The sequence below is a fragment of the Columba livia genome, chromosome 6 (genome assembly GCF_036013475.1).
Source record: "Columba livia isolate bColLiv1 breed racing homer chromosome 6, bColLiv1.pat.W.v2, whole genome shotgun sequence".
Classification (NCBI taxonomy): Eukaryota; Metazoa; Chordata; class Aves; order Columbiformes; family Columbidae; genus Columba; species Columba livia.
In genome coordinates, this window is record NC_088607.1 from 11,398,784 (window position 1) to 11,419,840 (window position 21,057).

At 39.8% G+C, this 21,057-nt stretch overlaps 1 protein-coding gene across 15 annotated transcripts in view; it reads right to left on the reverse strand.

The window, feature by feature from the left end:
- The window catches only part of ADD3 (adducin 3), a 112,343-nt gene that overhangs the window by 71,828 nt on the left and 19,458 nt on the right, over window positions 1–21,057 (reverse strand). For 2 of the 15 annotated variants that reach the window (XM_065067061.1, XM_065067053.1), the window contains exons 2-3: window positions 8,890–8,960; window positions 8,265–8,332 (exon numbers count right to left, since the gene is read on the reverse strand). The exons of 7 other annotated variants lie outside the window; for them this stretch is intronic. The gene's annotated coding sequence lies outside the window, so the exon portion shown is untranslated. Of the gene's footprint in view, window positions 1–1,120; window positions 1,320–8,264; window positions 8,333–8,889; window positions 8,961–19,115; window positions 19,301–21,057 lie in introns of those variants that run through there. 6 more of the 15 variants (XM_065067064.1, XM_065067055.1, XM_065067056.1 and 3 more) reach the window with 5 other exon arrangements.

Genomic DNA, 21,057 nt, shown 5'->3' on the forward strand with positions numbered 1-21,057 from the left:
AGGTTTTCAATTTAATCTTATTGGTGGTGCTACAGAGAATGCCTCAAACCCTGCAGACTGTAATGCTAGGCAGTAGTTACAACACACCACATATTTCCACAATTAGAGCATAATATCAAGATACTCAATAAATTATTTACTGGTTTTCATTAAAATGCAGAGTTCGTTTTTATTTTTTCCTACAGTTGCTGCACCAAGATGCCTGTTCAGGAAACTACTGGGCAGAGTCCATGCAACATTCATACTCAGGTTGAACTGGCGCTACAATCAGTGGAACCTTTGGTGTTAATAAGGAAGCAGAGACAGAAAAATGTTACAAGTCAAATATTCCATTTTATCTTTGTCATCTGATAAATCCCACTACTAAAGCCTCAACGCTCAACAATTCAGTGTTGTAAAGAATAGAGCTGATGTCTGGTATCTACTGCTTCTCAACAGTAAAAATAGTTTAAGGTAGGGTATCTTAAGTACCAAATTAATAATTTTCCACATACAAGCAGTGGTAAATGACAGTTTAAGAATCATCTGAATGGCCCTAAAGATCCAGTAGCTGGCTACAGTTCTGCAACAGGCATCCTAACTGGTCTCAGGAAAATAATTGGAGCATTGCAAACCTCTGCTCCCCTTGTCCCCTTAAAATGAGGTGAAGTCCCCACTGAGCCCAGCGATAGTCAAACTGTGTTTATTCATATTCATAAATATATTGCATCCCTTTCAGTGACAGGTACTTCAAGCCAGACAAAATACAAGCGCTGTGGCTTCAAAAAGCTTGTCAAGGTGAATGAACAATGCTCCTTTAGCCTTCATCATGAAAAATGAAAAAGCATATGTTAAAGCTACACACAATACGCTTAAGCAAAATAATTTTCAAGCTATGTCCAAGATTTGGGTAACTGTGAACAAAAATATACCTAGCATTTTCCCATTGCTGTTTAATGCCTCTGAACTTACACCCTAATCTTTCCTCCATCTCTACATTTTTTGCCTCTGTCCACATATATTCTGGTATTCAGACTCTTCAGATTTTCAAATCTCTGCTGGAAGAAAAATATATCTATCTTTTTTTAAAAAAAGAAAAAAGGAAGATAAATGTGAAAGCCCAGCATGATTCCTTTCTCACCTTTTGTTAGCACAGATTTCCTTCTTTCTTCTTGTCCCTGAGATGAAATCTTTCTTATTTTCTACCACTGTCTCAGTGTCAACTCCAACTCAGAAGCTTTTGTTACAATCCCCATTACTACCATCAGATTTCACCCACTAGTATGTTGTATTCACATTTTAAAAGTTGCTCTCAGCTTTTCACCAGAAACCATCCACTCCAACCACTCCTACCCAGTGGTTTGCAGGATCCCACCCCCAGCAATACACATTCGTTCCAAAATGCCAAGCTGATGGCTGCAAGAAATCCCACCCTCCATCCAGTGCAGCTCACTCCTCCTGTGCTTTGCTCCTACTCCTGCATTCAGTTTTCAGCACCATCCCCTGCACTTATATCACTTCATCTTCAGCTCATTCCTCCTCTTCCATGGCCAGGTGTGCTCTTGGTATGAGAAGTGTCCCTAAGCATTGCTTTGGCTAAGCTCCTATAAATCATAGATATACTAGTTTACGGCTAGGAAACAGCCCCACAGCTATTTAGCCCTTTTACTCTTGATCTGACATGCACAAGATAATATTTTGATATTTTTAATCACCTCAGATTTTAAATCAGAAGCAACTTCTTGCCACTGTATGCAGCCCACTTATCTCCTGCTCTGCCCAAGACACCCACTACAGCATTGAAGCTTTAAGAATGGAATGGGCACTTCAGGGAGCAAGAGTTCTGCTCCCCTGGGCTCCATCTCTTACACAAGGAAACAAGATCAACATCTCAACTCACTCAGGTATGTGCATTTGATACACCATTCTCAGTAGGCCTGCATATAAAAAATACACAAACGTTTGCAGTTATAGTACTGGTGTAGCAATAGTGGTCTGCCTATGGATAAAAGCAAAGCAAGCTTCACAGGGAATCTTGTCACATTTTTTCATATAAAGTGACAATAAGATCTAGAACATTCTCATACCACATTTCATTGCAGAGCATGGTTTTCACAAAATGTCTTTGTCACTTCACTCCTAAAAAAGGTTCACTCAGGCAATTTTTACCAAGAAGCGCTGCTTGCTAACTTGACACTTTCACCACCTAAGCAGCCATGGATTCTTTTCTGATATCATATTTTCCTTTAATACTACTTTGTTTCTATTTATGAGACATGAAATCTACAGCACTCATACACCTGCACTGGCACACAGCTCTCTCTCTTTCCACTATGAAGCTGAAGTGTTATTCCCGTTCTACTGCAGCAACATTCTGAGCGTTTCCAGCAAGGTTACCAGCATTCTGCTTCCCTTTTCTGTGACCGTCCAAACTTGTCTGTGCCCAAAAAAAGATGAGAAGAATGGAAATAAAAAGGAAGCCCAGCAGCTGAAGTTTTGAGGGGCTTGAGAGGACTTTCCCCACACTCCTGGTAGCAACTGTGGCAATTGCCCCACTCACATCTTCCCATGAGGAATCTCTGTGCCTTGACAACACATGATCTGAATGCATTTCGCAACATAAACTTCAAATATATAGTACTATTTTCTTCCAGTATTAATTTACAGATAGAGTCATAGTTGGATTCATGACACCACTATCACTGCAAAACTGATAATGTTCAGTGTACTTAGAGATCTTTAAATATTTATTCCTCAGCTACAAAGTAACAAAACCCTTATTTATTGAAACAAGCTGTATTTGGAAGTTAAGATTATGATTTGTTTACAAACTGAAAAACTCCACTGGTGAAAGAAAATCAGATTTTTATCAGTATTCTTCCTACTTTATTCTGATATTCTAAACAGAAAATTTGCCTCTTCATATTCTTTAATTTAATCACTACCATGGAAGGCTCAATCCAGCCTCCAAACCTGAGAAAGAATAGAAACCAACTATTTTTTTTTTTTCTTTTTTTAAACTCTCCATCTCACTTGTTCTCTTTTGACTTTTACAAAGCTTAATTCATCCAACCTCCACCCTCACCCCTGGGAGCATCTTGTACTTTCCAGCCATCTGGACTGTATTTACTTTACTGAGAAGAAAGTTAAATTTGTTCATGAACAAAGAAAATCCCCTTACTCTCTTCCCATCCTGACTGTACAGTTGTTTTCTAAATTCTTTTCTCAAAAAAAAGTTATTGTGCCCTCTGGGGAGCTCACATAATCTTCCTTTTGATGTCTACCGAGGCCATACAACTTCTTCATTTAGCATTATGTAATATTGCTTTTTCTTTGTTCAAAAAAGTGACATTACTACTTTCCCCCTCAATTTTCACCTTCTTTTCCCAAAAGCCCTTCAAACAGCATGAACGTTCACATATGCTGGATTAGGACAGTAGCAATTGTACTGAAGTCATTGTTTAGACAGTGAAAGTGACAGTTTTGCAAATAAACTGAACTATTGCCAAACTAAGAGCAGAGACAAACTTTAGAAGGAACATACACAAACCATGTCCCTCCCTCCCAGCCCCGGCAGCTCAATCCCTAACATTGTGATTTTGTGACTGCTCATCTCTGCTCCTCCACCTTTCTACAACACATCTGTGCTGCAGCCCTCCTCCCAACACTGCAAATACAAACATACCCAGGAAGACTTGCAAAAAAAGGGCAAACTGCACAAGACAAGCAGCTACCTCAAACTGGTTTTTACTTTCAACCACATGTGCTTAAAACCCACCTACTTTTATCTGGTTTTATCTGAGCTGTGGTATAACGCTTCCCTTTCAGTGCATTTTATAACCTTGTTTTTGAAGGCGCGCTCTCTCTTTCGATCAAAGGTAGGCCACTATAGCTTATCATTAAAAGCCATTTTGCAGTTTTATTCTGCTCCACTTGACATGCACCAGAAACCTGCATCAAGTTGCAATGAAAGCCAGATTGGCCCCTTTGTTAGAGGAAATTAATGAAAACAATGAGCACAATGCATGACATGCAGCTAACTTTTTCATTAGGAATTAAAGGTTCCCAATGCTTTGTGATGCTTGACCCAAATATCTGATTAATTTCAAGATTTAATTCAGTTTAATGACCTCATTTCATACCTGTGATATGAGAAAAACACCAATGTAGAACTATACTGTAACATAAATCAGAAAATAGGTACTAAAGAAAAATACCTTTCTAGAGAGACGATTGCTTAAAGAGAACTACTTGCTTATTTTCAGTTTGCACCTCTGAATTTTATTCAAAGAAGTGACCCTTCAGAGGCATAACCATTTTTAATGATCATGTCAAGCATCTTGTTTCTTCAGCAGCCCTTCTGGAATACCAAGGAGCAGAAATTCAATCACAGATGCACGGGAGGTTGCATACCACAACCACAGTAAATTCATGAGAGCAGGAAAAACACAGTATAGAGATGACAACAAATTAAAAATGTAATTGAACGTGTCCATGTGAAAAACAAACACACACAAAAACCAAACAAAACAACACAAAACAGTATTGAAATAACTCACTCAAATGCCACCACATACAAAACAAAATGCAACATAGATTTTGCATAAAGCTCCGTGGCCACACAAATGCTTAGACTGTAATAATTAAGGGGACCAAGCCAGAACAGAAACACTTCCCTTGCCATCATCTATGCAATGGGGACTTAATGCAACTTTAACAAAACCAAACATTGTGTCTTTGCATTTGTACTTGCCAGTTTCTAGGCTGAGTCAACACTATCTCTTCCCAGTTTTTGCCTCCTCATTTCCAAAACCCACAAAGGACCATCGGTACGTTTTGTTATTAAAATTAGCTGAAACATAGTGAAGATGCAACACATCTCTGCTTTGGGGAAGCATTGCCAAATTGTTTATCAGAAACAAAACCCCGGGAGATCAGTTACCAGTTGAGCAATACCTCGACTAACACAGACTTTTTTCCCCCCTTTCATGCAATTTCAAGCTGTTCAAGTTTTCTCCAGAATTTTTAGTATTTTTTGTTTTGGAAGTGAAGACATGGACAACAATCAATTAGGCAACTGAGCTTCCTTTGATTGAGACACAAGCTGAACGTTTAATGAGAGCTACTAAAAATAAGTTTTACTTCCAGCAACGACAACTCCTTGCAGCTTAATCAAAGGAACAGCAATCACAGCCTAATGGGCTCTGTTCTCCAGAGCATCAGAGCTGGAAAATGATCAGCAAGAGAAGATTTACTGCAGAGAAGAACCTGCAAAGAAGGACGGACCAATATACTTGTACTTAGTGTTCATCGATTTGATTTTACATGTTTCTAAGAGAGAATGTGAAGTGACTTGATTCTTAGCGCACAGTTATGGTATGAAATCAGTTTCTAAGGAAACAGGGCAGAATCTGAGGGAAGAAAATTCCTGGGTTTGTGCTGCTTCTGTAACAAACAGCATCAGCTGCAGAAGACGCACGAAGCAAAATCCCTCCAAACCGATTAAGGAATTGAATCTTGAGCATCCTAAACTAGCAATTTAACTCACTGGTGAGGCACACCCATGTGTTTGAGGAGGGAGAACGCAGAGGTGTGAGCAGGATACACACCCGCTCACCATCAGTACCAGCTCACCATCAGTACCAGCCTCCTCCTCCCAACAACAGTGCGGGAGGAGACACTAAAAATAACCCATAATATAGTTGGCACTTCATATAGCCTGCTCGTTCATGTGTGCCACAGTTCCCCTATGACTTCTTAAAAATCTGACTGCCCACATCTCATGGTTCCTCTTTCAGGGGAAAAACAAATGCTCAACCAGCGAGGCATTAAACATTTGATATGTTTTTCCCCAAGAACTCAAAGGGGGCCAGGTAAAAAGTGCTCATTTCCAGGATTTTGCACACCATGAACCCCAAGCAGGTTTTCCTGTCGTGATGAGTACTGGACTTCAGAGAGAGGCCCCCCCCCTTAGCCTCCCTGCCAGAGCTGCTGACACGGGGCCGTTTCGGATGCGCCCCCCAGCCCATGCAGGGACCACGCTTGGGACACAGACAGACCCCCAGGGCTGTTACTCCAGGGAGCTCCGCAAGATTGGTTCATCCAGGACAAAATAACCAGAATTCTTTGGAGAATTTAAAACTTCAGAAGTACGTGGTGCATTTCCGAAACTTTGAAATGAAACATTCCTTCCATCAACCAGACACATAACCCACTGCTTAGCAATGGAAGTCGCATGTGTGTACGCATCTGCAAAAGGCAAAACAGGTCTTGTTATCCGTCATTCTCACAACACAGAAAGAGTTTCTCTCTGGGTACACAGAGGGTTTTAAAGACAAAAGAAGTTAACTTAAATTCACATTTTGAAACAAATCCAGATCTCTTTTGCATTCAATGAAAACTAGACTCTTTCTAAAGCAGTTTCAATACAGGTGTTCAAATGAGGCTATTTCAACTCTAGAGACAATGCTCCTCAGTTTACATATGTGCTACGCTAGTTTGGGCAGGGTCATTCTTTTTTCCCCTTCACACAACTCTGTTTTTTTAAAAGAAAAACACCAATGCACCTCAAAACATCAGTGTTAAGAACCTTCTTCCAAAAGTGTTTGCCTGAAGGCCAGCAGCCAAGAGACAACAGCCAGGCCTGAAATCCCAAATACAGGCTACGATATTATTTCATTGTGCTATTTCACTGCAGGCTGCATGTTCAATAGCCATCTCTATCTATACATCAATGGAACCTGTTTCAGGCACAGAAGCTTCAAAATAAATCTGTAAGACCCACCTCCCAAATTAATTATGCAAATGCCATATGAAAGTGCACAGATCATTACAACTACAAATTTTTAAAGCCCTTCACAGATACTCTGAAAGGGAACGAAAGTAAATGCCTAATTATACACCCTGAATAATCCACATAATGGCTTGTCACATGCATCACTCTGAATGCAAATCAGAATGATAGTCTTAGCTGTAAACACAATGTGGAAATGTCAAAAAACTTTGATCTCATCTTTGGCAAGAACACGCTTCTTTAAGATACCATTCTATATTCAATGGGATATATATATATTTAGCATTTTTTTTCCTTTTGAGCTTCAAAGCTTTTCCTTACAAAGCTTACCCTACAAGTATATTCCAATAGAGATGAATAATCTTATTTCCCCAAACAGAAGAATGCTGCTACTCATTGCCTTGCTAAAAAACACCAGGAGCAAAAATACTTTGTTTACCACATTATTGTCATTCAAGCAGAGCATGATTGGTTGTGTATTCAAAACGTCCATAAAGGAAGTCTGTACTCAAAAAGGTCCTGTGATGAGGGGCACTTACTGCTTCAGAGAGAGGAAGAAAGGTAAAGCCCCAGCAAGTCACTAATCTCCTAATGCCTGCTGTGGAAATGAGCCCCTCACATGCACTCCAGGCATGTTTAGCAGGCAGGATTTTCTTCATTTCAGACTATGCCTTTCTTACAGAGCAAACAAACAGAAATTGAAAGACATATGAAAGGAAGGACTAAAACCAAACAGGCAGAAGTAGATGAGAATGCCCAAGTCAGAAATGCCAGGGAGGCACCAGGATCCACCGCTGCCTTCTTTGTGCCTGGTACTGGAGAAACTCCTTAGGCCACTGCCCATGCTATAAAGCCAAATTTCAGCATTTCAAGACAATGCTCCTAAGGGGAGATTAGGCCTTTAATGAGACAGTTTCACAATTCAAATTAAGGCTATCAGTTGGAAAAGAACAGATAAAGAATTTCAGTGGCTACATGATGACAGTAGCTATTTCAGGTATAAATGCAATAAGAATGTCTATCTGCTGTAGGACACAGCAGTCTTCATTGCCCCTCAACACTGAGCTTTGCTTTCTAAGAGCTTTTGCTACTTACAGGTAAAACACAAGATGCTAGATTTCATGTTGAGATTAGATCAGTTTCAAGGTATGAAGAAATTATATTTAATTATCAATACAGGAAAATAAATGCATTACTTCATAAATTATGATAACTGAAATAGGTTTAATATTTTCCAACGAAAATATTGCTGCTATACAGTTTTGACTGGTTGGATCACCACAATGAGACAAAACACAGATCCTGTCAGATATTTTAGCAACAGCTGCTACAGCAAAGTTTACTGATGCAATCCTTGTTTGTCATTCACCATAGGGATCCCAGTTTTCCAAAGGGGAAAAGAAACAAACAAACAGGACCATTAAAACTATACGTAAGTCTTACAGTCAGTTTACAGAAGATATAAACAAGAAAAATACCCAAATGTACTTACATTCAGAAGACAAATCCCTACTGGACCATGCAAAGCTTTAGAAGATTGCTCAATTAGTTCAGCTTATTCTGCCATCAAAAGCAAAAGGAAATTCTTACATTTCAACTTGGGAGGAGACTTCATTTCACAATACACATGTAATTGTCCAAGTCCCAAAATCCCGACTCTGAATCAGTATGAACACCACAATTTAACACAGGTCAAGCGTTCTTGAAAATAGAAGCTATCGGGGCACAAGAACATGAGCAGTAAACCTTTCTTTCCCCCCTCAGAAATCAAGGGTTTTTTTCCCTTCCCCCCCTGCCTCTCTCTCCTCTCCAGTTGAGACAGAACATTATTTGCAACTTAGTCAAACTGACTCACTTCCACAGGCTCCTCCAGCACACTTCTAGGAAAGCCCTTTTGGGAGGGGATTGTTTTTCCTCCTTCAAAACCATAAGACTAAATGATACTCAAGTGTACAGTTAGAACAGTAAAAATGTAAATTATTGCTATGAAAAAAGGACAGTGTTTAGTTTTGCGTGTTCCTCCCTCAAGAAAGGAAGGATGAGATCTCATTTGGCTTCAATTCCTCCCTCCCAGCTCTTGCGAAGTGAAGTCAAACCACGTTTTTCCCTCTCCTCACCTCTTCGTAGCCGACTTTCGAACAAGATCCTCAGCTTTGGCTATGGGCATTTATTGTACACGGCTTGATCCCTTCAGAAAAAAAATACTTTAAAAAGGGAGAAAAGCATGCACTGATCAAACAGAGCACTACATGAAATGGCAACACAAGACCGCACAAGATATATGTCGAATATGAGCAGAATTAATCTAAGCCGAGATCTAAAATAAAACAGTACTACAGAAATGTAAGATTTCCCGAGAATATGCACCTCAGTCAGTTTATATAAGTCCTTACTGATCTTTGCAACTTGCTTGCTTCTGCTGCTGAAGCTGCTCAAGAAACAAAATAAATAGCCACTTTTATATGCTGCTTCTAAAACACTGCCATGCTGAGATATTGTACAAATTCAGTAAGAAAAGCTACACTAGCATAAAATTGACATCTTCAGCTTGAGTCCAAATATTGAAGGTTTCAATGACTCAAGTCTAATCTTGAGGTTTTATCTAAGCTTCTCTTTTTACTCTTCTATAATAGTATTTGCCCATTCAGACTGGGTTTGGAAATGTAAACAGAAGCTTGTTACCTAGTTAAACAGAAATCCTATCCAGTGTAACATTTTATTAAGTCAAGATGCTACTTAACACACCATCCATATCCTCCCCTCACTGTCTCCCCAGCCACCTGCTCCTCCTTCATTTGCTGTTCTGTTCAACAAGCTCTTGTTGCTTGTTCCATTTCTGTTCAGTAAAATGCACAAGTTTGGGTCTCTTTATGAAAACAATCGTAACTGCCTGACAAGCACCTTAGTTGTAATATCATAACACCTCATGAACTTCCTCCTGAGTTTGCATCAACCTATAGGATTACCAGCTAAGTGCAGTCATGGACCCACATTTCCTGGTTTAATACTCCCCCTCCTCCTTTTTTTTCAGCAAGATTATTCTCATCCTTAGAAACAGGATGTCATTAAGTTCAAATGTTTATACTAAATGAAAACATACATATTGCCATGACTGCTATTCAGTGACTGTTGGGTGGTCTCAATCTGAATCCACTTTCTGACCAGCAAGTGCTTCCCTTGGAGAAATTATCAAAGCACAGTCTCAGAGACCAAGAATTGGAAAGGTATAAACATCAGCTATTATAATTACATTTTGGGATTTTTTCTTAAGACTTTAACATACCCACAAAACCCTCCCAAACATCTGTTTTCAGTAAGTATTTAAATAAATATTTTCCCAAATTATTTCAGAAATTGGCTAGTGCTGTATGTTTCTTGGGATGAGGTCAGTAAAGTGCACTAATGCAGCACCTTTGTTGCAGTAATTGGCATGTTTATTTGTGCCAGAGTGTGGCTGAAGAGGGAAATTCATAGTTCACTGGCATCCTCCCTCGACAACCTTCAGAACATGATCTGCAACTGCCCCAGCATCGCCAACATGCCAACTTCTGCTCATACTGTTCTTATTCACAAAATCCCAAACTATTTCAAGTTTCCTCTTAAATTTCACAAGCATATTAAAAAAAAAATCTTCAGTTCAGTACTTCGATAACAATGCATTATTATCCAGAAATATTTCGCATATGCAGATCATCTGACTATAACTGTTCCCAAACTAAGAGAAAGAACCTGTCACGCATGGTTTGAGTTTACTGTCATACTAATCCAAATTTACCACAGCTCGCCTTTTGCAGATATAAATTAGATTCCAGGAAAAATCAAACTCCGGTCCATCAGCAGAAGTTTTCATTTGCTTTTTTGACACCAACTGTCCTTATTACAGGGAAATATACTTCCTCCCAACCTTAAGATTTTAATTATTAAATAATATTTGGAAGAAGTGAAGAACCCTCTTCTCAGAAGAGAGCTGCAAAGCAGTTCCTCAGTAATCATGAGCACTTTCAGGAAACCTGAATGCTCCTCCAGCACACCCACTTGCTTCCCGTGAACAAGCTGTGTTCACAGAATTATCTGGAGAGGTCTTCCAAAGTGCTGAGAACATAATTTCTGTGCATTTTGATGCTCTATGAATCACGAAGAGCAGAACATGAAGCCAAGAAACAGTAAAACATGCACATGTACAAACAACAAATTGGAGCTGCTAGGACGAATATCAGACCCACCAAAATACATCCCGAACATATCAGGAGACCAACAGGAGCTTATGCCACGTTATGCCACTTCCACATGAGATTCTTTACTTTTGTTTAGACCCACAGATCAATAGGAATGCCAGGAATTAATAAAGCTAGCAGCACAGCTCAGCTCTCCAGAGACCAGCCACATCTGTTCAGCCATGCCAAGCTGCCAGCTGGAGAGAGTCCCAAAAGCCTTTAAAGGGTCATCATGCACAGCAAAAGCTTGTACTCGGCTAAAAAGCTTTTAGCCTAGCAACTAAAAAGGTAATAGGTATTCTGTTAATTACGTTAAGTAATTAAGATGTTTAGCTCTGTTAATTAGGATGCCTAATTTTAAAAGGTCTAATAGCCACAGTATTTAAATTCCTGTTTTGTTCTAGTATTGCAACAAAAATCTGTTCTAGACAACTGCCATTTTCATGATGAGTCAAAAAAAGTTATGCTGTTAACAGATAAGCTAATCAGTTGAAATGAAAAGAGTCCAAGAAAGTATTACTTGTTGAATACTACATATTGTAAGCAACTTTAATGTATGGATGACCAATTAAGTAATCCAAAGTGAAAGACACCATTAACCACACAAGGATATGTTATCTGGGTACAAATTGTCAAAACATCCTTCCCTTGTGCATATTTGATCCGAGCCTGTTAGAGGAAGAAATAAGCCCTACACTATATGACATATACCTCTCCCTCCAGTATGTCCTTCAGTGACACATGAGTCTTACAGGGCTCAAAAGCTCCCATCAAATTTTGGACACAAAAAGCTACTCCTGAAATAACTGTCTGGTGGCCTATATAGAAATCGCTCCTTCCAAATATCTCAAAATCAGAAGTACAGGACTGTACATGCTCAGTTGAACACTGCTTTATCTACAGCTCTTTCCACAGCTGCAGGTGGCTCAGCTTTCTTGAGGGAAAGATGCGACTGACACCCTTAAATACCTCGGTGGGCATGTGCTGAAGAGATCTGTTGTTCGGGATTATAACAGCCTCTGCATAGCTCCCCCTGCTCTGAGGACATCACAGCCCAACACTCTTGAGCACACAAAATCATGCCTCTGATGTTCACAAGGTATTCATATTTCCAGTTCTTATCTTTTGGATGTTCTCTTTCTCTAGTTGAACCCAAAGGGTGAATCCACGCTGGACCTCTTCAAAAGCCCCCCAGAGAGTGCTCATTTTGTAAGTGAAGCCACTTTTAAGAGTGTAATTAAGATCAAGCTTCTGCAATTACTCTGAACAACTCATGCAGACAAGCACTGTGCAGTCTATTTCACTAAAAGCAAATCACTGCTTCCAAACTTTACTCATGGCAGTGAGCAGCATTGGGGGTTTGCTGCTAGTCCTAAAAGGCACTACATTCTGTTGAGATTTGTCCCTGTACCCCATTAATCTTTCCAACCCCAGAGCAGCTCCAGGAGTGCTATCAGCATCGCAGGACCACCACAGGATGCAAGACACTACTCGTGAAGGCATCTGGAATTATTAGTCCCCATTCGATTAGCAATTCAGCTACTAATTTTATATCCCTTTAATCAGGGCTTATTAACCACACTACACAGTACCCCAGACCAGCCATCTGGAAATTCAGATGTCATCTGCTCACCTTTGTAATCTGCTGTAAGGTTTTTCAGATGGAGACGTATTTCATCTTGTGGTGCTATATAAATAAACTAAATATTATAAACAATCATTTTTATTTGACTGGGATTATGTCATACGATTTGCTTTCTTTATGAAAGAAAACACATACATAAAGTGCAACCAGATGCTGTTGGCAGAGAACCTGTTGAATACAGATCGATTTCTAAAAACATGGTTACAGATGTGGCCTACATCTTGAACCCAATGTTCAACGAAAAAAAGCAACATTGTAGGTTAGAATTAAGCCTAGACTGAGCTTCTTTACTAAAAAGATTGCTTACCTAGAACTGCACCTAAACTGTAATTTGATTTTCAAAGTGAAAAGTTGCTAATACCACTGTGTTCACAGGAGTGGAGAAACTTAAGGCACTTTAATCAATTATTTTAGTGTTTTGAGTTGAAGAAAAAAATATATTCAAAATTAGTAAAGTCTAAATAAGAACTCATTTTTTTCATGTTTGCTGATTTATAAAATCCTATCAACTTACCTCAGAAAACTTTGAATAAAACAAACTCTTTTCAACACAGGATAGAAACAGCACAGAAAGATGGACTGCATCATTCCATATCTACACCCAAATTTTCACCATATTTGATATCCAGGTATTGAAGTATTTAAGAACAGTCCTTCACAAGCACACTTTTGAACACCTACATTTATTTGTAAAGCTCAGGTATTTGATTAAGCTAAATTATCTTTTCCAAGCAAGGTATTACAAATGTCATAAGAAATTATGAAAAAGCTGAAGAATAAAATCAAAGCAGGGAAGTGTCCTATTTTTACCTAAGAAATAAAATTTCAGATCATTTGAATGAAGCTTCAATTTTAAAATCCTCTAACGACCAGCTAATTTCTAATTAACAGGTATGTAACTATTTGCTTCTGGAGGCAGGAGGACCAGACAACTGGATTCTTTCACAACCATTAAAAATGTCCCAAGCAACCTTTAGCAAGGACTTGAAACATGTATTACATCTGAATTGAGCACAATTTTCAACAGTATTTGAAAAATGTATATATAGTCATATAAACACTCACTTCAGTGGTGGAAGCAGATTTATTTAAAGTGCAGTTAGACCTGACAGGTTGTTCAGAGAGGAAACTTTGGCAAGGATGGATAAACAAGGCAATTTGAGCCCAGAGGTGCACAAAGCACTTGTTTCTGCTCCACGAGGAAGGGTTTATTTCGGCAAGAAAGGCCAACAGAACGTCCAAGAGCCGAGGCTCAGCCACACTCTCACCCAAGCGTTTCCAGCTACTTGGGTTAGGGTGGGTGATGCAGGCGAGCAGCTCTGCCCACATGCAGTCTGTCTATACGGTGCCTAAAAACTACTCCAAACTTCAACTGCTGCAGCCTCCCTTAAGAGCAGCAGCCCTGCTGGTAGGTGGACTTACCTACTATTTACAACAGGAGCCTTGCTAGCAAAGCTTTTTCTTCAAACATAAAGGAAAGCCCAATTTAAGATCGTTTTGATTTGACCGATTCTGAATCCTGCCTATGGATGGGGAGGTAGCAGAAACAAGCGAGGATGTGTGTGCTTTTGTTTATTTTCTTAAGAAGGAAGACAAACAAACTGCTTGAGAACCAAAAACACATAGGTGGTTTCTGGAGACGTTAATAAACCAATGGCAAAACCTTCACTCGTTTATCAGGTACCAACTGTTTCACACAAAGGGTTTCACTGTGCCCAAAAAGGGTGAACTCCAGTGGCTGTCACATCAGTACAGGATAAAGTATCTTAAAAGAAGATAGATAACATATTGCAGCATTTACACAGCTTGTATTTAAAAGTTTAAAAAAAAAATCTCAGAGCCCAAGTCTTTCCAGACATTAAGCCAACATGCAGACAGGATATTTAAATATGACAGCAATCTGAATAATGAGCTGAGAACTCAGAGAATTGTTATTCGTGTGCTATCTGCATGGAGCCAAGAGGACCACGGATCCAGGCCCCGCTGTACAAAGAATTTGTATACAGGCCTAACAAACTAAGTGTGCTAATCACACTACTATACCCGGGCAGCTTAATTAGCCAGCCAAGCCTGAGCTGGGCTTCCCTTGTTTTAAGGCTTCCGGCATCCATAGAGAGTTCTCCAAAAAGCAATTCAAAGCAGGACTGTGATGAAGGGGAAAGCCTCAGCTGGCTGAGCTGAGTGGTGTGAATACCTCCTGCCTGCCCTCTCCCTTATGGACCGAGCCAAAGAAAGACATTGTGGCTCAAGAGAAAGCCCCAGTAGCTCTGGATCCAAGTCCAGTGCAAACTTCCCCAGGAAATCAGTCCATCTCACAACACAGACAGTTCTACCTTTATAACCCCCCTGATTTATCAAACACACCAAAGAGAGCACTCTAATTAATTAGAAAGCCGCACAATTGCACAAGTCTGTGCTAGTTCAGTTTACCTCAAAGAACTAGAATATCAGGTCCTCATACACTGAATACTGTCAACTCAGACCTCTCAGGAAATTTCACACAACTTCAAGGTACATAAATAATTCAAAGATGTCAGTTGTAACCTTTTATGATTTTCACACCAAGTTACACAACTTTGCAACCCTCAAAATCCACAGGCTCCTGTAGACGACTATGATTTTACAACGCATCCACACTCGTCTCGCCTCTGGGCAGAAGTGGACACTGCAATAAATTTCTAGACAAACAAATCCTACCTTTACTTTAATAATTACGATACTTCAGGGCAAACTTTTTTCTTTCTTGCGTAACACCCATTGCTGTAATCCACAGAAATATTTCTAACAGTTTATCCTCAGGGCAATATATAGTTTTACCCTTTCTGTCAGCTTTCCCTTTTTCATCAAGCAGAATCCTACTGTACCACGTGTATGTTATGGCACAAAAAAATAAAATGCTATGTTCATTAAATTTGACCATAATGCACTGTGCTAATGCACTACAAGTGCTAATCTCAAATCACATACCGCTTTTTGCTCCATGAGGAATCCAGTTTTCATCTTTCAAAGTGCTACATGATTAGCCACTGTAAAAGGCTTTCATTTTTACCAGAGTGGCTAACATGGGTAGTAAATAACAACAGAAAAGGAGTTGAAGTTATGCGGTTGACCCCGAATAAGAGAAAGATCACTAAGAAAGTCTCTCCTAGATTTGTATGAATAAAGAAATGGATAAGGTACAGTGAAGACTGTGCAGAAAGAGATGGGGAAAGGAAATGGTTTTGTGTATTGGGTATGATTTGACTGTTGCACCCAATTTTACTAATGCCCAAAGACACAAAAATTACTGAGAATAATAAGGGGGAAAAAATAGCCACAAAACATTCTAATATAATTAAAAGGACAATGAAACAATGGCTTCAGTTTTGACTTCAGCAGCTTTCTGTGGTATCTATTAGTTTGTAAATGTCAAAGTAAATACATTTTTTTTCTCCTCCCTTCTCCTTGAGAGGTATTTACAGAAAACTGCACACACTCTACCCTGAAATATCAGTGTTCTGGCATAGCAGAGGCAGTGAGAAATGGATTCAGCATCATTCCTCTTCCGGCAAAGCCCAACATCAGAAAAAGAAAACCACCAGCACACTCTGCCTTCCTGCTTCACACTGAATGTCTGGCTGAGAGGCACAGTCGTTTATTTATAGAATCTCTCAGCAAATTCGCTTGTATCCTGAAATACGTTTTGATTATTCTGTCCCCATTTTAGCATATTACAATTAATAATATTTTATAGCTGTAGTAAAAGGCAAAAGATACCCTTAACAGCTGGCAGACTGTTCCAGCAAGTCAGAGGCAGCAGCAAGGAAGGTCAGGTACTCACGGTGCCAAAAAGCAGTGCTGCTTCTTGCTGAGCACGAGCTGAACGCTTGGAACAGGGTTTCAGGAACCTCAGGCAGAGCCAGGTCTATTATACTGGATTCAGTTATAGTCCTTTCAGTGAATCTGGATGTCTCCTGCTGAATTTACTGCTCTAATGGTATTTGAATCAAAGAGACTTCCTGAGTAAGCCTGAATTCAGAGTAAACGCATGAAGATAGGACACAGTGATTAGAAGTATTGCCCAAATTGTCTGCTATTGGTCTTTCAATTACTTCAGGCACTCAGGCTGCCTCAACTTTAAACACTGCTTAAAGCAAAATGAACAAATGCCAATAAAAAGAAGTTGATGGAAAATCCAACATCAGCCAAATCTGGCATTGTTTGTTCCTATTATGTAGAATCATTATGTCCGGTCTTTGGATCCTCCTTATTATACCCTCATTTCCCCTGACTGAAGAAACCTCTGTAACAGAAAACCCTCAGGAGCCATAATTTAACAAAGACACCATCCAAACTTGATACAACGACTGTATGAAGCCAGTAATCTGGGTATGGTTAGAGTTAAAAAAAAAATAAATAAAAACCAAACGACAAAATGAAAAACTACATTTGATAATAAATCTTCTTTTTATGAGTAACCTTAATACCCTTCCTCTTGGTATAAGAATGTAATACTATCTTCCTTGCCAAGAAACAGAAAAGGACAGAAAACCCACACAGAACAAGAACCATAAGAAATGGAGTAAACATCAGATGCACATAGTATTTTCAAAATGTTTTACCTTCTTTTTGGTTTTTTTTTTGGCACACGGCCTATGTCTTGTTAACCAAGACTTCTTAAGAATACCAATGCTTGAAATTTGTTTTCAGAAAGACAGCAGAGTCAGAGCCAAACCAGGGCTGGGGTAAGAAGAGACAACTGCATGGAAATTACTACCAAGCTTCTCCACACACCTTACTATTAGGAGAATGCAACAGCCTACACATGCAAGCACAGCAGTCACACACAGACCGACCTCAGGCTGGTAGAGCACACACATCAGCTTTTTCCTTCAGATATCAAATGACAGAGAACCCAAAACTACTGAGCTTAGATGAGGACGGTGTTTGCACCCAACCCCAGTTGCCTCTGTTCTGATGATCTGAACAAGAGCAAAGTGCTGATACTCCTGTTTGTGCATTTAAACAGTGCCCAGTACAAGCAGCTCCCTCTGTAGCCATTTGGCTAAAAACATGTAAAATTCATGGGCTCTGTTGTGGTTCATCTAACACCAAAATGCTACCAACAGAAACCCAGTTCACATTGGGGGCAATATGTGTGACAGGCAAAGTAATTTTCAGAAGCTCTTTCTGTTGAAGTCAGTATCAGGTCGTCCAACGTGCTGACACAGCCAGAGCTGTTATTTTTAAACACAGCCATAGTCTATTTAACTAAAGCATCTTTACTCTGACTGAGCCAGTATTACTTTGATAAGACTGCTTAAGTATCTACACTGAAGCCTGCACATCACATCAAACAAAGAAAACACAAACTTTTGAAGATGCAGCTTCATTGCAGCTAAGAAAAGAGAAAAAAGGGAAAAGAGAGAGGCCCAAGAAAAAGCTCAGAGGACTGAACACTGAAGACCCTGAAGTGGTATCTGCAGGACAGCTCTTCACACCATGAATATGTATCATTCACCACCTGCACAGGGACTAACTGGAAGAATTTCAGTCAACTTAAACAGCAAACAGCTTTCTGCTGTTGGAAACTCAGCATTACACTTCTAAAACAATCCTCCTGCCAAATTTGTTGGTAACAACACTAGGTTTTCTTACACATCATTTAACTGATGAGAACCTGGATGGAAGGAGAAGAGAGGCAATACCATTTTCAAAAGCACGTAAGAGACTGCAAGCTATAGCTACAGAGTATTTTGGGAAGCAGGTTGAGCTATGCTAAACAACTTATTTGTACATGTTTTCCTCAATGTTAAGTCTTACTTCTTTATACATAAAATTGTCTTGTAAACATCCATAAGCTCATTACTATAACCAAGTACAACCCCATCCTTTCCTCTCACCAAATAATTTGTTCTATACATTCCTGAACATATAGGCACTGCGGTCTACCTGATGCAATGAAGTTTTCCTACAGTGACATTTAGCCTCCATTTCTTGTACATAACTATGAAATAGAACCATAAAGTAACAAGAGCAATGGTACACACCGTTCAATAACGAAAACCTTTTTATTTTAAAATAGAAAAGTTAGTTGTGTCTTGCTCTGTGCACAAATGCTGCAGGCTCTGCAGACAAGGGAAGGCTGTTACAGAAAGTGACCCCAAGCACCCGACACCTCCATGTCACCCAGGACTGTCACTCACTGGCAGCCTCATGGAGCGGGGATGTGGGTGTGTGACACATGAGCCAAAGAGCAGCTCCCCAAGCATGCTGAGATTACTTTATTTAAAATAATTTTGAAGCCTGCATAGTTTCCTCAAAAGGTTGCATATATCCCAAAGAGTCTCCCTTTAAGCATGACCATTCCCCCGATTTTGAGAGTATTGCAAGAGCAGGGGGAACATCATGACACTGTGGCTGTGACAGCACATCTCAAAGGCCAGAGAAACAGCTTTTTCATTCTTTCCTACAAACAAGTCCCCCTGCAGAAAGCTCAACTCACCAAGACCTTCCGCTTACATTTTCACATTGCGGGTGGGATCCTGAAGAGCTGTCGCCACTGAAGGATTAAGGGACTGGAGTGAACCTGAAGCTCAGTCCCATCTCCCTGTTCCCCTTATAGCCTCCCCAGGTTCTCACCGCTGCCTTTGACACCTCACAGCGCTCTGGTGCTCACTCAACCCTCTCAAGCTAATTCAACTTATTAAATAGAGTTAATGCAGCCAGGGGAAGGAGAGGAAGTATTCTGCTGCAATTCACAGTGAATTGCGTAAGTTCAGCAACCAGCAGGACTTTCACAAGAGGATGAGAAAGGACCACATGGCCAGGAGGGAAGAGCAGGATGTCCTGCTTAGTTTGGTTGTAACCTACGACAGAAATATTTTAATCAGATGGAAATCAGAGTCCTAGAAAAGAGCGGCAACATTGAAGAGGTGATTATATTTATCGGAACAGTGACACACAAGTTTCTTATTTGATTGGGTTCCTACATAGGATTACAGGGCTTAAATTTGTGTCTTTAATTTGGTTTTGGAGAGAGCGTAACCCAAAAAAAGTTTATAGAGAGAATGGAATAACCTTGGAAGGTGTACACTACATTATGCCAGGTCAACCATAATAGTTTCCCCAGCACAAATAAATGCTAGTACACATTCTTCAAGTTAACTAATAAACAGAACAGCCATAAAAAAGAATTACTTACACTATGCATTTGCACATTGTAACTGGTAATTCTGTAGCTTTAATTTCATCTTTGAACTATCAGTTATATTGATAAGTAACAGTGGCAGTAATATATATTACAAAAGGAGTAAACAAACGACATTTGTCTAACTTTAATAACGTAATAAAGGGCAGACTTTTTTTCTTTAAACTTTCTTCAAAGAGAGTTTTATAACCAACTACCAGCAGGGTGTGGGCTGAAGCTAAAAACTTTCAAATAGGTCCCTGTGAAATCTGAAACCAAAATACAGCAAAGGTCACCTCCCTGGGAAGAACTGTCTTGTCTGTATGTATACTATAAGCAAAGCTCTGTTAGCTCAGCCTCGGTAATAATGTAATTCAACTTACCCCCTGGGAACAGCAACAACATCAGGTTTCTACTACAAAGATAAATTTACTGCACACAATACCTGTTACTATACATTTGCAACATCTGATAGTAGCCAGACCCTAGCGTTACATGGTATACCTCAAGCTATTTTTTCTTGTTAAAGGCTAACGCAGATTATAAATATGACACTGTTATTCTTACTTCCACCATTAGCTAATTCATTTTAGTCAACATTTCACATACAGTAGAGTCTAATGTACCATTTTCGCCAATATTAATAGGAAAGGATTACATACATCTAATTTAAAAAAAAAAAATACTATTTTTTTCCCCCCAATGAGAGCATTTCAACCCTCTCAACACAGAAAGAGGAGAATCTTTCCAGTGGAGAGACAAGTATCTGATTAACACAAGTATTGGGACAATAAGACTACTATACCTTGTTCTGTCTTGTGGGCTCCTGTGAAACAGTTCACAGACCCAAGCTTAGAGACAAGTGACATACAGAAACCGCGGTTCTTGAAGAAAGTTGCCCACACACACAATGATATGCAGATGTATATGGGCTAAGCCGTCTATTTTTCCAGCTACAGGAACTGCTGGGTGAGCCTGGCCTGCTGTTCATCTTGCAAACAGAGCAGAATGCTCCCACCTCCCACAGCTCTGCTCAGAGCCCTCCCTCCCGTTCTCTCCGAGTTACATCAGATGCATTTGCCAACCAAGATGGGGCAATCTTTGCATCTAAGCAAAGCTTTCGTAGCGTAGGACTGAAACACTGACCGCCATTGCTACAGAAGACATCCCACTGCACTTAATGGTCTCCACTGGCCCACTTTGGGTCCATCACTGAAGAGACAGTGTTCTGATCCAGGCAACTGGAGACTTTCAGACT